We start from the raw sequence: 18,107 nt of genomic DNA, 5'->3' as shown, positions 1-18,107 counted from the left end.
TTTCTACTTTTACGTAAAAAGTTATGAGAGATGTCGTTTGATAAAGAGACATAGACGCAAAAACACATAAAATGAAATTAATGAGGAAGTTAATTGATGAGAGAGTAAAGCAGGTATATTCGTTAAATTCCTTATACCTTCTTGGAAAATATATGAGAATTGATTAATAATCAGACATATGTTCAAGAAGTGTAGGAAATATATTACTTATAAGTATATCTGTTAGTGTGTGAGTGCGTTTGTGGGTGGGTGGGTGTGTGAGAGAGAAGGAGAGGAATAGACAGAGTGATTACTATGCTTGAGAGGTATCACAGGTGCGCACAATAATAATTTTTGGTATATAAAATTCTGAGGGAAAAGTTCATTTTGAGTGAGAGAGGTGCTTAAGAAATACAGAATTTCACGTAAGAAATACTGATAGGGGGCACAGAAACTGACATAGAAAGACAACAATTCGCGCACATAAGGCACAACTTTTCTTTACGATTGTATATATAATCAGAAAATATTGTAGCTTAAAACTGTTTTTTATTAATTATAACAATACTGTTATGTGAAAAATATATGAATATCTTTCGCAGATAATGAATATCTTTCAAGGGGAATAATGCATATCTTAGACTTTGAAATGGGGGGTATGTAATTTTTTGCAGCATATCTACCACATAATTTTAATACTCTGATTGGATCAGAAGTGATGTAATATGATACGACTTTTGCACTATGCTCTGATTAGTTGGATATAGTGAGGAGGCGATGTGTGGTACAAAGCACTTTCCTTTTCTTTCCACCATCTTGGACGTTTTTAGTACTGCGCTGTCAATGGCTGTTGATAAGGAGGAGGGAAAGGGAGAGGAATAGGAAGGCACAATTTTGTAATTTCGTCATATTCGTTGGAAAAAGAGAAGGGAAGGAGTATAGAACACTCGTATGGTCTAAATGGCTCTGAGCACTACTTCTGGGGTCATCAGTCTCCAAGAATTTAGAACTACTTAAACCTACCTAACCTACGGACATCACACACATTCATGCTCGTGGCACGATTCGAAACTGCGACCGTTGCGGTTCTCGCGGTTCCAGACTGAAGCGCCTAGAACTGCTCGGCCACTCCGGCCGGCTCTTATGGTCTGTTTCCATCATTTTCAAGCACTGGAGAGAAGGAGGGCAAGGAATGTGACTTGATATTTATGTTGCAAGTAATGTAATCTGTCTTCATTTCTATACTACGCCCTGAATGGTTGGAGACAGAGATGAGGGGGTGTAGGTAACGAAACACATGAGTAATCTGTTGCCACCGTCCTGGACTTTTAATATTTAGCTCTGATGACTGGTAGGAGATAATAGGAGGGGTGGGCGAATGGGGAGGGGGTTTAAAGCCTTCTATTACCGCAACTGGGCTATTTCTACCATCTTGGATTTTCAGTAGTACACTATGATTGGCTGGGGATAAGGAGTACTTCACTGTGTAACTGGTTGTGGAGATCGGGTGGGAGAGAGCTTTAATTTTTTCGACCAGCACAATTTGGAATTTCAGCCATCTTGGAATTTTTTAATCCTGCGTTATGATTAGGTGGTGATAAGGAAGTGGAGGGGAGTGGAAGGGGAAGGGGTGTGGCTACCCTCTTATAAAAATGGTGACATCACTGATGATATCATCAGAGCAGGTCATTGATGACATCGAAAATTACTTTGGTAAAAGATCAGTGACGAAGCTCATTGTCAGGTAGTTCAGCTTTAATGATTCTAAGTGTTACTAATATGTTACAGATGGACTCAGTGCCTCCCTGAATACGCTTAATATAAGAGCCGACCGGCTGGATGACACTCTTATACTGTACAGTCAGTCACTCTATGTTATTTTGTAGATACTTATTAAGATGAATGCAGGACGCACACTATTCCAGTGTTCTGAAACCACAGGCCAGTAGTAACCTCGGACACAGCCACTTTAAAGCATATGTAGCCAGCACAGTGCCCCAATATTTTATTTTGTAGATCGTGCGCCCAACAATTAAGTTCATCTGTGTCGGTTAAAGTCATTCAGCACTCGAATAGCACATGATTTAAAAAATCAACAGCATGCTTATTATTAAGCAACTATTTCCTTACCCATCCGGAAGGCTGTCTACAGTGGGTGGCTCAGCTGGCAGTTTTGACAGGCGAGGTAAGCATGACATTGACCACTTTGGTCCTATGCATTTCGTGGGGAATGTCAGATGAGAGGGTGAGTCATAGTCATCAAAAACCTTTTAGATTCATTGAACTTTTTTGCGGCAAATATCGCTTTCTGTGTAAGGATATAATTTTAATGCCTGAAGATGTAGCGGAAAAATGACGGGCAGTGGTCATACTTTGTAATGCTTACAGACAACACATCGACTCTCTGCCGAATAGTTAATGTTTGTCGTTCTTTCTATAGCACATTATAGCGGAGGCAGTGCACGTGATCATGTTATAGGCAGCCACGCTATTATTCAAAACGAGATGCGTTATCATAACGTCAGATAGTGAATTCTACCAATTTTTCTACGCTGGAATTTTTGTATACACCACCACTATGTACAATTGGTCACACTTAACAAGGACGACATGTGGATATGCAGTGGTCATTTTCAGTGCACCTGTGGTAGTAAAATATCCAAGAAAAGCCATTACCCAATTAATGTCTTGTACGTATGCGTAGGGTAAACACGGTAGTTGTAAATCGAAGATTAACACACGAAAGAGATCAACCATATCCTGCAAGATGTGAAACCACTTTCTGTACAATAGAGTCTCCATTTACTTGATAAAAAACTGGAAGTATAGACAAGTAAATAATACTTTGCATTTGATACACAAGTTCTTTTTCATAAGACCTACGAAATAACGTTGATTGACGGTACGGCGGTAAAAAAAAATATTTCTCTTGCTGCTTTAATATAGCACTTACTTAGAGGCATAGGCACTGGTTCACACATGACTGTAGAAGGAATGTTCGTCCTGACAAGTAGCGCTTTCAAAAGTACATAGTCAATACTTTTCGCAAATAAAGACTTGATTGTAATGTATGTGTGTAGGAAAAGCAAAAATGCAACTGTCTAATCAAAATATGTGCTGCACAAATACTCTAACATACGCGGTCGCTAACACAGCACCAAAACATTCCGTGCAAGGGCACGTCGCATATCCAGCGATCCAATTGACGCATACGTCTTTTGTTTGGGATAAAAATGTTGTTCGGTAGAAAAACTACATCCGATGTGATTTCTGTGTTGTTAGTGCGCTGAAGAAAGGCCAGTATTCGACACGTCAGCATCCAAACGTCCCTCGCTGCGCCACTCACTAAACCATGTTCTTCTGTTGCTAAGAGTCCCCAGTTTGTGCAAAGAGGAGAATCTACGATGTGAAATGTATGTAATCGACTCCTCGTCACAAGTTTACGGTTTATAAGAATATACCACATCGATCTCGCTGCTCTTGACAGTAAAGGAGTATGCACTGCACACCAAATGCGCCTCCTAGTTCTCGTACGGCATTTGAATTAAATTATGTTGCGGCCATGGTAGTCCATCAAGCACCGATAGGTCCCCCGAGTCGCGTGTATTCTCGTCGAAGGTACTTTCAGACGAATATAATCATAATCAACAAGAAATGAGGCAGTGTGTGCAAGAGAAGGCGAAATGTTGCCCACCGCTATCGGGGGTTCGTACGAATGCGGAACTAGTACTTCTATCAGAGCTAATGTTATGGTATGCTTTCGTTGTTGCCAATGTCGTATCATCGCTCGCATGTAAAGCGCCAAAGCTTTACTTCGCGTGTTTGTGAGGTTGAGGCCACCGTCCCGGAACTGTAGGGTTAACGTGTCATATTTTATCTTAAAGAACATCCCAGTACTAACATAATAACCAAAGGCAGCCATGATGCGGTGCGTAATACCCTTCGGTATTGGTAGGATCTGCGCTAAATGAGGCAGTCAAAAATGGTTCAAATGCCTCTGAGCACTATGGGACTCAACTGCTGTGGTCATTAGTCCCCTAGAACTTAGAACTACTTAAACCTAACTAACCTAAGGACATCACACACATCCATGCCCGAGGCAGGATTCGAACCTGCGACCGTAGCAGTCGCACGGTTCCGGACTGCGCGCCTAGAACCGCGAGACCACCGCGGCCGGCTAAATGAGGCAGTCTTGACGCTATGTGAACGTAGGTGTGTGCCACACCTTGGATCATATCAAAGGCTCTCAGTGAGTTGTTGAGTATCGTCAGACAAACGTTGTGGAGAAGCCGCCGAGAACTCGCCGCCGCTGACAGCCGTAGTGAACGGGTAAATGAAATCCCCAGACATCTCAGGGATTCCACCGTCTGAAACGGTCCCGGTACGTCTTCCAGACCTCGTCCAGTGTGCATAAATGTGGATTTATTCATGTTAACGACACTGCCTGCCGCTGTCCCGTAAGAGTCTAGATGTTCGACAGTCTGACGCGCTTCATTTCCTGATCCGACAAAAAGGATCAGTTCGACCGCATATGCGCGACAAACGAAAGAAGTCTCCTTAAGCGCTACCCCAGTAAGTGAGCGGGTCATAGAACACATCAGGGACTCGAGTGCAATCGCGAATAGCCTCATGGAGGATGAGCACCCTTGTCGATCGTGCTGTTAATGGTAATAGAGTCCGTTTCCTGACCGTTTACAATCCCCTACAATGTAGTCCCTCGCATTAGCCTCATAAGTATGGAGATGAAAACAGGTGGAACCGCCATTCGGCTCATGATTCACGCCAAGAAGTCATGGTTGATCCTGTAGAACGCACGATCGAAGCCGGCCGCTACGTCGAGCGGTTCTAGGCGCTTCAGTCCAGAACCAGGCGGCTGCGACGGTCGCAGGTTTGAATCCTGCCTCGGGCATGGATGTGTGTGCTTAACATTAGGTTTGTTAGGTTTAAGTAGTTCTATGTCTAGGTGACTGATGACTTCAGGTGTAAAGTCCCATAGTGCTTAGAGCCATTTGAACATTTATTTTTATATATATATATATATATATATATATATATATATATATATATATATATATATATATATATATATATATGTTTTTTTTTTACGATGAAGTCCACAGATACCATCACGGCTCGCATTCTACACGTGACCGCAAGGGCGATAACGTCATGGTAGAAGAAAGCCCGTCACAAAACCCGACGGTAGGCGCATGTCAGGGCGCAACGTCTCATTGTAGATCGACAACCACTGTGGCATCATCATGTCCGCGAATTCTCGGTAAACCTCTAACATAATCCCATCTGGCCCTGGTGATTTATGGGCTCCTCCTTTTTTGAGTGCCACCTTTAGATCGTCTTCTGTGAGAAACTCCATAAGTGATGCCCTATCCGTCTCTGTTAATGTCGTTTGCAGATGTTGCACTATGTCTTCCCCCACCCGATCGTCTGTCGGTGTTCCGGCATATATGTGGCGGAAATACTGTAAGAATTCATTTTCAGTGTCTTTTCGTGTGATCAGTTGACGGCCATGTAAACCGTGGAGCACTGTGACCAATGCCCGGCGGTAACGTTTGTGTTCCCGCGACACATGGTGCACCGAGGTACGCTCCCTAGTGAGGGTGTCGAGACATCTTGCCCGTATCGGGATGCCACAAAGTCGTCGTCTCGTGATTGATAGGATTTGTGCTTTGACACAATGGACTTATGCATGATGTTCTGCAGACGGCACCTGGAATGACAGCTCACGAAGCATGGTGTAATAATAACCAAGAGTGTCTCTTTGCCATCTCGTCTTACCTCGACCATACTGCATGAGAGCTCTTCTTATTGCTGGCTGAGTACACTCGAGCCACCATTGAAGCGCTGAGATATATATTGATAGACGGCGTTGACATGTGGCCCATACCTCCTCGACTCTGACGACATTCGGGGTCAGCCAAAAGTGACGAATTGAGCTTCCATGTCCTGCGGCTTCTCCACCTACTTTGCCGAGGGAGTGATATGGTACAAATGTAAGCCAGATGATCAGTAAATGCCTCAGGCCATCGTTCCGCGTCGAGCGCCGTATCCGGTAGGCCAATCGAAACATATATTCGATCACGTCTGCACGTCGAGTGACTGGTAAAAAAAAGTATATACCTCACGGTTCATATGAATCATGTCCCAGGTGACGCATAACTCCATGTCCCGGCATAGCACTTGCAGATAAGGACAGATATTGTTAGGTCGTTTTGGGCTGAAACACACTTGAAGTCACCACTTACAATGAAATGATCGAATCTTCCAGTAAATAAGGGCACAATCTCTTCCGAATAATACCTCGCACGCACCCGTGTGTTGTCTGTGCCGGAGGGGGCATAAACATTGAGAATACCAATTCCATTAACAGTTATCGCCAGTCCTCATGCCGAAGGCAGATAAGCCAGGTCGCGAACCGGAATCTCGTCCCAGGCCAATACTGCAGATCCACTGTCTTCGTCCGAGTGAGGCGAGGTGTAGGAGATGTTTCCATATACTTCCTGGAACTCAGGAATGTAAATTTCCTGCACTATCAGTACATCCACATCCGACGCGTGTATCACGTCCCTAAACAATTGCTGTTTCACGGGCGATCTAATGGTATTTACGTTCACTGTCCCTATTCTGTATGTCTGGGTTCGAGTAGCTGTCATCTCCGCATAATGTTAAAATGACGAAAATTCACCGTGTCGATAGTCCCTTTGCACATCTGCAGAGGGTCGCCCGACGGGCGTCTCCCTGCGGCATTAGGTTTCTTGGGTTGCGGACGGATGAGAGTCCCCACCAATGGAAGGGTGCGCATCGGTGATATCTTCGTCCTGCGCATCCATTATTCGGTTACTTGAAACTGCCGTGTGGTGCACTGATGTGTTGCATCTGCGGATCTTTCACAGCTTTAGATTCCGCCGCAGAATGGGTGTTAGGGCCCTGAGCGGATGCGTCGTCTGACCGACATGACGTTTTTTCACTGTCCGAATTCATATGGTCAGCGACATCCGAAGCATGTGGTTCCAGGTCAGACAGGTTCATAGTGTCAGACTCATCAGGGCTCACAGGAAGAGAAGGGAGCGTCTCCGCAGAATTTAGTCGGCACTTCTTGCAGTGCTTCGGCGAGCATTGTTTGCGGGCCCTAACCTCGGCCTCTGGTGTTGGCAAATCTTTTATCCCCTGCTGTATCGCCACCGCCACAACACCCTTGGGCCGTTCCAATTCAGCTTACAGTGACAGCCAGTTAGTACCATGCTATATTTCCCCTGAGTGCTTGGCAGTCCAAATGAACTGTCATGTGTTATTGTAGAAGGCTACTGCTGTGGATCAGCTAATAGTAGGTCATAGAACACCTCCGAGTCCTGGTCCAGCAGTTATACCGGCATTGTATGAGGGTCTATTTGGGCTGCGGACGGCTACTGCTGTGGATCTTCCACTGCATGGTGGAATTATAACAGGTCTGACAGGTTAGGAAAATTTCCTGTGAACAATGGTCGCTGCTGCTGCTGAGACAATAGTACATTTCGGAACACATACACATCCTGGTCAGCAGTTCGACCAGTACCACATTGGGGTCTGTAACAACAAACACAACAAAACCAAGGTATAAACTCATTCAATATATAGTGCTTACACAGAGTGTCTTAATGTTACTAATTCATCACAACAGGTCAACGCATCCGTAAAATACACATTAAGTGCAGAGAAAAACAGATAGATCTTTAAGTCTTGCATGGAAGTAGTACAACAGTAGGTGTTCTCCTCGCGCCGCGTTTGAGTTCTTTGGCACAAGCGCAAATTGGTGGGTTTTGCTACTAATAACCTGATTGCTATAACAAAAGGATTCAGGAATACTTAATGATAGTCTTCTTCTTCCCAGCTTATAGCTGCTACTGCTGGCGGTGCTTCATGCTCTTCCGCCGACAGTAAGGTACAGGAATGACGAGCTGCCGCTAAACTCCTCGGAAAAAGCGAAAATATCTGGAGCTCAGAAGACCATAGTTACTGCGCATATGATAGGTAAAGTACTCGATTTAGCTACAATTTCGGACGTCGTGAACAGGCAGCACTTCGCACCCATCGAGAGGACTATATTGAAACATTACATTACTAGCGGTGTGGTAGAAGCAATACGAGGGCTCACAGTGGAAGAAGCAGAGGAGATTCGGTTGGAACCTTCAGTACTATCAAGTCTCAACTTCAAAAGGGGACGTGACTGCGCTGGAATCGGAGGTTATCCGATCACTGAGAAATGTTTCCGATACCATGCGTTTTCCAGAAGACAAAGGGAATCCAATGGCTCTGAGACCCACCGAAGACTACCAACATAAAATAGTGTCCCTGCTAAAGGACCCGACCTACAGGAAGCACAAGAGAGATCCTCGTCGAGGACCAGAGGAACCGTGGCACTGCTAAAGGACTCAGGTCCGCCAGAGGCAGTGAAAACCCTGCAGTATCCCAGGGGACCAGCGACACCACGTCTGTACGGACTATATCGGAAAAGCCACAATGCTCGACACTTACAGTTCACACTATTATGGACTGGCGGAATATTTGGAGATATTTCTAAAATCCCTCATGGGGCACTGCAGTCATCATGTTAAGAACTAGGCCGATTTCGTTAAAATACTTTAGGACATTTGATTACGAAGATATAACCTTCTCCTGAGTTTCGACGTTACGTCGCCCTTTTCGGGCCGCAAGTGGTTAAATTCCTTGAACCTGCACTGACTACCACCTACTTTAAATGCAACAGAGAGTATATTATAAATAGATGGAGGTAGTGTCCATGGGTTCCCGAGTGGCTCCATGGATAGCAAATCTCTGCACTGAAGACTTTGAGGAGGTGGCGCTTCAAACCTTCTCACTAGATACCCAAACACTTCTTCCGCTATGTGAGAACAGTCTCGTGGTGTGGGACCATGGTAGACCGGCAGTGGATGAGTTTATGGACCACATTAACAGCATTCATCGAAACATTGCTTTCCTATGGAAACAGAAGAGATTCGCTGTCTTCATTTCCAGGGAATACTAAAAATGAAGAAGGTGGAGCACTATCTAGGAAGAAGACACACACTGTTCTCTACCTGCATGAACTGCAGACAGTGCTGACCATCATGGTAAATAGGGTGGTACAGAAAAGACTTCCAGAAGAACTGCAACAACTTAAGGACTATCCCGTAAAAATGGATGCAGTGAACCGCAGATTAGAAGGGCTCTCAAGAAGAGACAAACAGTGGCAACTAACACAGATTTTGTCTCTAATGCAAATGCCACAATTGCTGCTAACATGGTGACTGTAAGCAATTTTCATGCGGCTGATTTCATTCCTACCTTTTCTGGGAAGAGGAGGAAGAAGACAAGACACTCGCTTTCCTTTCGCACCTGGGACAGCTCTCAGCTAAAATAGTGAGACTGTTTGAAAACTCTAACATAGAAACCGTGGAATACTGTCATAGCTGTGCTAAAAGTGAACGTACCTATCGCCAGCGAATGTGGTCAACATTATATTGGCCAAACGCAGCTCTGTAACTCGAAACGCTCCGAGGGACACAACTGGCATGTGTGAATGGGACAGATAGAGACATCATCGATAACAGAGAACACTATCAAGCAAAACCTTTGACTTTCAGAACGCCAAGGTACTTTGTCAAGGAAGCGCCTGTTTGTACAGCGTTATAAAGGAATCTACATCCACAGCTACACCATAATCAGCAAGCCACATAACGATGTGTGTTGGAGGGGACTTCTGATACCACTAACTGGTCCCTTCTTCCCTATTCCACTAGCGGAAGGCGCGTGTGGAAAACGATCGTTGATTAGCTTCCGTATTATCTCTAAACTCTCAAATTTTCTCGTCGTGATCATTTATCGAGATGTATCTAAGAGGAAGAAGTACGTTGACCGAAATTTTAGTATTAAACCTCTTCATGGTGGACAACGCTTTTGTTGTAGCAGCTGCAGCTGGAATTTGTTGGACATTTCTGTATCGTAACGCTCTCTCGCGGACTAAACGATCTTGTGATGAAACGTGCCGCTCTCGCTCTCTCTCTTTTATCAGTTCTACCTGGCAAGGGTCCTACACTGATGGACAGTACTCAAGAATCGTTTGAACAAGCACCTTGTAAGCCACTTCCTTCACCGATAATTTACATTTCCTTAACATTATTTCTATGAATCTAAGTCTATCACTTGTTTTTCCTACCTTTTGTTGTATATTATCATTCTACTTTAGATCTTGATACTTACTCCTAGAGATTTTATGATACATTCTGTTCCCTGTAGTTTGTCACCGATAGTGTAGGTGTAGAGTAGTTGATTAATTTTCCTATGTATGCCCAATACATCACTTTTATTTACGTTCAGGATCGATAGCCAGAGCTTGAATCATTCATCAGTCCTCTGCAGGTCATTCTGCATATCGACACTGTCTCCTGGCATTGCTGCTTACTTATAGATAACCGCATCATTTGCGAACAGTCTTAAAGAGGTCCCAACGCTTTCCACTAGATCATTTAGGAATACATTGAAAAATAGGTTCACGAAAAGAAGGATACCAGCTATGTGCGGCACAATGTGGAGAGAACGTACAACACAGTCCAACTCGCAAGACGCAGCTGGAATGCCCAACAGGAATCGAACGGCGCACCTGCTACCCCCTGGATTGGAGGCTAACTCCCTTCCCAACAGCTGGCCGGGCAGTATCCGACCTTCGGTAGCCAGGTGGATGGGGCCACACCGCTAGTATAAATGTTACAGCAGCAGCTATCTAGAATGTGGTGAGTATGACACTCTTCGAAATATAGCGGATTTTAAAACTGGCATGCGTCTGGAAACCTGGCAGCTTTCCCCATCTCAGTTTATGATTAAGGAACTGTAATCATGACTGTCTAAAGTACTTTTGGGCATGAGTTATAAACCTGTACAACCTTTTGAAATTGTTGCAATGAACACTATTTGAATTAGCTGAACTTCATTGGATCTTTGTGAAAAGTGCCATCGCAACAAACATTGAAGAGAAAAATGGAAAACGAATTAGAACTTATTCAGCACTGCTTCAGAAATATAATCTACAACGCGGATAATATAACCCTCAAGTTAAGTATTTGAACAGGCGAATATATATCGAACGCCCTAATACATAGATGTAGCGAATGCGGAATACATACCAACACCGTACTGGCAGTGCTGATTGATATATGACAAAACATGGCTATAAGAGTAGATAAGAATATTTTTAAGAAGTCATATATCGTGTTTTGCCCACATGCTCAATACCGTACAACGCATATCCACTGAAAAGGCTGACAATCTGCTTGAGGTGATTACTGCTGTTAATAGGATTTTAATGTAGTTTAATGAAAGAGTCAAATTGTTCTAAATGCCTCATCAGAAAATTACACTGAGCACTTAATCAGATAACTGACTCGTGATGGTAACATCCTCGAGATGCTGGTGACAAACAATGTTTTCGACTCAAGTAACGTAGAACACTGAATCAGTGATGGTAAGGCCGTCACAGCTTCACAGAATACGGCCGTAAGCAGGAATATAAAGAAAGACGGTGAGATGTTTCTCTTTAACAAGAGCGCCAAAAAGCGCCGGCCAGAGTGGCAAAGCGGTTCTGGCGCTTCAGTCTGCAACCGCGCGACCGCTACGGTCGCAGGTTCGAATCCTGCCTCGGGCATGGATGTGTGTGATGTCCTTAGGTTAGTTAGGTTTAAGTAGTTCTAAGTTCTCGGGGACTGATGAGCTTAGAAGTTAAGTCCCATTGTGCTCAGAGCCATTTGAACCAGGCAACCAGCGCCAAAAAGCAGTTTTCATGTAACCTGAGCAATCAGCATGTAACTTTTATCTCAGGCACTAGTAATCTTGAGTATCAACGAGAAAAGTTCAAAAGCATTATACAATACTGTAAAGGATGAGCAAGACTGTAGGAGGTTTTACTTTATTATATGAGCTTCCAAACGGTAACTTCATTTTTCCATTGCGGCCATTCCACGGCCGGCAGTGTTAGCTGCCTGTAAATTCTTTCGTCCCACGGTCTACTAACAGGAAGTCAGCACCGAGGAAGGGAACCTTGGCCACGCGCTTCTCTCATGTGCTTACGAGGTAACGCCGCCCCAGGCGTCGCTTAGCAAACAACGGTTTTGAACGTTCCATGACGCCAGCACGGTTTGCTCGGTCTTGACCAATCAGGGCGGAGGAAGCCGCGTGGTGTGTCGAATATACCCGGCTGCCCGTCGCCGGGCCCGCTCTCTTGTACTCTTGCTCACCCGAGAGTCGGATGCGCGCCCTGTAGCATTGAACATCTCCCGCTTCTCCCGGTGCTGCGGTTCTGTGGACTTAGTTTTGGCAGACAACCACTTCCGTTAGCTTCGCGAACTGTGTCTCGCTAAACTCTACGCTCTGGCTCACCCTCACCTCCCTAGGCCTATGTAACCCCTGTCAACATGCTTTCGCCAATAAATGGCCTTTATCTAAAAATTACCCTATTCATTCCATAACGCCCACCGCCTGCTCCACGCCAGCCGTGGCTGCTCCAGTAAATACCCACAAAGCGCGCGTTGCAGCGGGGCAGCCCACGCTAGTCAGCCCCTGGAGCCGGACGCCGCCGCGCTGCCCGTTGCCTGAGTTCGAGGGGCCTGCGCTGCGCGACTGGCCGGGCAGCCGTCATCCGCGCCGCCCACCGTCGCCCGCCGCCGTCACCGACGCGCCAGAACCTGCAGCCATCGCGAACCGGCCGAGCCAACGCCGTACGCCGTCAACACATTTACCGCCGCCCGCCCGCTGCCGCCGCCGGCCACTGCCCACCACAGCCACTCCACCACCCCGTCGCCGCCGCCAATGCGTCGCACCGCCTCCACCGCCATGTAAGTCTCCCGATGCTTTCAACATTAACTTCGTCGATCGCCCGCCGCTAGATTAGAAAACTTTGTCGCCGTCCTTTTTTTGTAACAATTATTACTTTTTTTCGTCACTAGCGTCCCATAAATTTGTAAATATGCCGATATGAACAAGAGCGACGGAACGGGATACTCCCGCAGAGGCACCTGCCTCGCAAGACCCACTCGAGACCATAAATGCACAAATGAACCAATTATTCGCACGAAATCGGGAGCTACTTGAACAAAACCGCGTCTTGAAACAGACACTGGAAGCCAGTGCGCGAACTACCATACCTGTGGCTAGCTACACCCCTGTAACAAATGCTCAAACAGTGGCAACTAACACAGATTTCGTCTCTAATGCAAATGACACAATTGCTGCTAATATGGTGACTATAAGCAATTTTCCTCCGGCTGATTTCATTCCCACGTTTTCTGGGAAGTCCCACGAAAATGACTATGCGAGAGGCTTTCAATGAATTCGAAAGTAATGTTCTATGTACTGACTTGGCAGAAAATCCTAAGAAATTTTGGTCCTATGTCAAAGCGGTAGGTGGATCAAAACAAAATGTCCAGACACTCTGTGACCAAAATGGTACTGAAACAGAGGATGACAGACTAAAGGCCGAAATACTAAATGTCTTCTTCCAAAGCTGTTTCACAGAGGAAGACTGCACTGTGCTTCCTTCTCTAGATTGTCGCACAGTTGACAAAATGGTAGATATCGAAATAGACGACAGAGGGATAGAGAAACAATTAAAATCGCTCAACTGAGGAAAGGCCGCTGGTCCTGATGGGATACCAGTTCGATTTTACACAGACTACGCGAAGGAACTTGCCCCCCTACTTGCAGCGGTGTACCGTAGGTCTCTAGAAGAGCGAAGCGTTCCAAAGGATTGAAAAAGGGCACAGATCATCCCCGTTTTCAAGAAGGGACGTCGAACAGATGTGCAGAACTATACACCTATATCTCTAGCGTCGATCAGTTGTAGAATTTTGGAACACGTATTATGTTCGAGTATAATGTCTTTTCTGGAGGCTAGAAATCTACTCTGTAGGAATCAGCATGGGTTTCGAAAAAGACGGCCGTGTGAAACCCAGCTCGCGCTATTCGTCTACGAGACGAAGGCGTTTCACACAGTTCCCCACAGTCGTTTAATGAACAAACAACAGCATACGGACTATCAGATCAATTGTGTGATTGGATTGAGGAGTTCCTAGATAACAGAACGCAGCATGTCATTCTCAATGGAGAGAAGTCTTCCGAAGTAAGAGTGATTTCAGGTGTGCCGCAGGGGAGTGTCATAGGACCGTTGCTATTCACAATATGCATAAATGACCTGGTGGATGACATCGGAAGTTCACTGAGGCTTTTTGCAGATGATGCTGTGGTGCATCGAGAGGTTGCAACAATGGAAAATTGTACTGAAATGCAGAAGGTTCTGCAGCGAATTGACGCATGGTGCAGGGAATGACAATTGAATCTCAATGTAGACAAGTGTAATGTGATGCGAATACATAGAAAGATAGGTCCCTTATCATTTAGCTACAAAATAGCAGGTCAGCAACTGGAAGCAGTTAATTCCATAAATTATCTGGGAGTACGCATTAGGAGTGATTTAAAATGGAATGATCATATAAAGTTGATCGTCGGTAAAGCAGATGCCAGATTGAGATTCATTGGAAGGATCCTAAGGAAATGCAATCCGACAACAAAGGAAGTAGGTTACAGTACGCTTGTTCGCCCACTGCTTGAATACTGCTCAGCAGTATGGGATCCGCACCAGATAGGGTTGATAGAAGAGATAGAGAAGATCCAACGGAGAGCAGCGCGCTTCGTTACAGGATCATTTAGTAATCGCGAAAGCGTTACGGAGATGATAGATAAACTCCAGTGGAAGACTATGCAGGAGAGACGCTCAGTAGCTCGGTACGGGCTTTTGTTAAAGTTTAGAGAACATACCTTCACCGAAGAGTCAAGCAGTATATTGCTCCCTCCTACGTATATCTCGCGGAGAGACCATGAGGATAAAATCAGAGAGATTGGAGCCCACACAGAAGCATACCGACAATCCTTCTTTCCACGTACAATACGAGACTGGAATAGAAGGGAGAACCGATAGTGGTACTCAGGGTACCCTCCGCCACACACCGTCAGGTGGCTTGCGGAGTATGGATGTAGATGTAGATGTAGAAAATGTGGATATGTTCCTACAAAACATTCGTGATGTGGGTCGCACGTGTGCCTGGCCTGACGATCCATTGGTCAATGTAGCCAGACTGAAGTTGACAGGGGAAGCCCGAATGTTTATTGAAACGGTGGACGAATTACGTGACACGCATGAATTTGAAGTATTGGCCCGCGGATTGACTACGCATTATTGCAATACCAGTGGTACTGGGTATTACAGAGACCAATTATCAACCCTTAGGCAGAAGCTTATTGAGGATTTTGATACCGTTGCAGATCGCATACGAGCAATATATTCTCGTACCTATAAGCTGGGTGAAAATGCGAGTGAAAACAGAATTTGGCGCTCAGAAGCGGATACTCGGGCAATTGATGAGTTTCTTCGCGGTATTGACCCCCGCATCGGAGGAGAAGTCAAAGCAGCCTCCCCTACTTCTCTGTTTGAAGCTGTTCGTTTGCCAATGCTACGCGAAGAGGTACTGCACTTTTGTGCTGCCGCACCGCGCCCGCCGGACCCCGTACCGGTCCCAGTAAAAGAAGTATTTTGTCAGCGTTGTGGGAGGCGCAACCATAGGGCAATGCGCTGTCGCGAACCATATTGCACCATTTGCCAGAGAGTAGGTCATGCTAATAGTGATTGCCCCACAAAGTCACCATTTTCTAATCAGATTCGCGGTCACCTCCGCAACGCGGCTTCGAATCAGAGAAACGCGTGGGTGGCAGGTTCCGCCACCCACCCGCTCCACCGACAAAAATAATACACCCGGTTAGGACCGGAAAATGTAAAGAGGTGGAACACGTTAGTCTAGTTGGCTTACTCTGGAACAAAATAGTTAGAATTTTAGTTGATACTGGTGCTCAAGTTGGTGTATTGTTTGTGCAGAAAAATGATCTAAGGGTGTTACAGCCACCCCGATTCCATATCAGTGGCCCTGGAGAGGACGTAATTGTTCCCGCGGGTCCGCATGTAGTGAATCTGGGAATAGACGATGGTAAATACAGTCAGAGGATGGAAGTAGTAATGCTAAACAAGGGTGAATCTGTCTCCTGCACCGTTATCAGGGGATAGTGGATTATCGAACGCGAACTGTGCTTTCGGTAGAGCAATTCATCGATTTGGCAGTGCGCACCCCCGTCAGACGCGAGGGAGCTGTGAAAGGCGCCGTTCCCAGTCGCCCATAAAACCGCAGATGTGGGCGATAAAAACCACTGCCGGCTCAGTGGCCGAGCGGTTCTAGGCACTACAGTCTGGAACCTCGCGACCGCTACGATCGCAGGTTAGAATCCTGCTTCGGGCATGGATGTGTGTGATGTCCTTAGGTTAGTTATGTTTAAGTAGTTCTAAGTTCTAGGGGACTGATGACCTCAGAAATTAAGTACCATAGTGCTCAGAGCCATTTGATAAAAACCACGGACCCTGTGAGGATAAAAGGCGGAAGTGGAAAGATTCTCTGGATAGATGTCAAAAATAAAGAACAGCCTAAGACAGACATTCTGGTTGACCCGCTCACCCAGATTGATGTCTTAGATCGTCAGTCAGTATATATAAAGAGAAGTATCTGCCGACTGGAAAGGAGACAGAAAGGTTTTGCGATACCAGTAAGTATAGATAATTTTGTGGTAAAAGATGTTATGATACCGAAAGGGTACTATTGTTACCAGTGGACAGGAAATTTTTGAGGAAATACGAGGAGTTGAGAAGCAGCGAGATAAAGATGAGAAAAGAAGGAGAAGAAAGAAATGTTCAGTTAGAGAAGTGCGCTATGTCGCGTCGACGTTAAGAAGTCAGTTAGGGGAACGCACAGTGATCGTTCATTTTGAAAGACTGAAACCGTATAAAGTACCCGAGCCACCCCCAGCTAACAGTGAAACTGGGCCAATTATGCCAGTAGTTCCACCCAAGAAAGCAAGAAAGAAGGTAATACAAACGCCTAGACAGCAACGTAGATATGCTCTAAGGTCAAATCCCTATGATTTACATTCCAGAAAGTAGATCTGAGATGGTATGCAAATAGTTGGAAAAGTCCTGCATGCAGCAAGAGAATTAATTGACAGAAAACACCGTCGTTACTATACGTTTATTTAAGTTTTGTATGTTAGTTATAATTAGACATAAGATTTGGCAACCATTGGTAATACAATTTATGACGTCACATGTTAATGTAAGTGATTTGTCTTGTCATTTAACGTCTCCAGTAATGTTATCGTAACAGTCGAGAAGTAGACACACAAATATTCTTTAATCAGGGAATTAAGGGGAAAGTTGTACTTGCCAATAGTATACGATGGATTATGAATCAGTTACTCCTGTATATGTTAAATGGTTCACATTTCACTTGTTCATTTAGTGAACAGTGCACAAACACAGCTATTAAAGCTTGACTATAAGAATATGATAAATTGTTCCAATGGCTCTGAGCACTGTGGGACTTAACATCTGAGGTCATCAGTCACCTAGAATTTAGAACTGCTTAAACCTAACGATTCGAATCTGCGACCGTAGCGGTAGCGCGGTTCCCGACTGAAGCACCTAGAACCGCTCGGCCACTCTGGCCGGAAAGAATGTGATAGTCACACTCCTTCGTAGCTGCCAGTAGATCAATGACTACATGCTATCATCTACCTCTCATTTGAAATACGCCCCATTACATGTATGGTTTTGCTAAATGATCACACAACGATAATAGCAAGAATAAGTATGTCCAAGTTAAACAAATATGTTACTCTAAAGTAAAAGGAGTCTTCCCGAACTGCTATTTTATTGTTTTGGTAATGCGATGTTGAACATACAACAAGGTAAGTTTTTTTTTGGTACTACGTATTTCTGTATATTAAATGCCACGGAAGGAGTCGCGTAAAAACGCCGCTGTTGTCTACAGCTGTTCACATGCGGCGAGTCCCGCTCCTCTCGGTCAGCTGGCGATGCGGCCCCCTTCCCTTCCCACCCTCATGCCCACCGAGAGAGCGGCCATTGCAGTTCCCCATTCCCCCACCCACCGCCTCGGTCTTTGGCACGGGCAGCACGTGCAACTCTCCCCTCGCCC

Source organism: Schistocerca gregaria, chromosome X (assembly GCF_023897955.1).
Source record: "Schistocerca gregaria isolate iqSchGreg1 chromosome X, iqSchGreg1.2, whole genome shotgun sequence".
In the NCBI taxonomy this organism is placed as follows: Eukaryota; Metazoa; Arthropoda; class Insecta; order Orthoptera; family Acrididae; genus Schistocerca; species Schistocerca gregaria.
Note: the sequence above shows the minus strand (reverse complement) of the source record.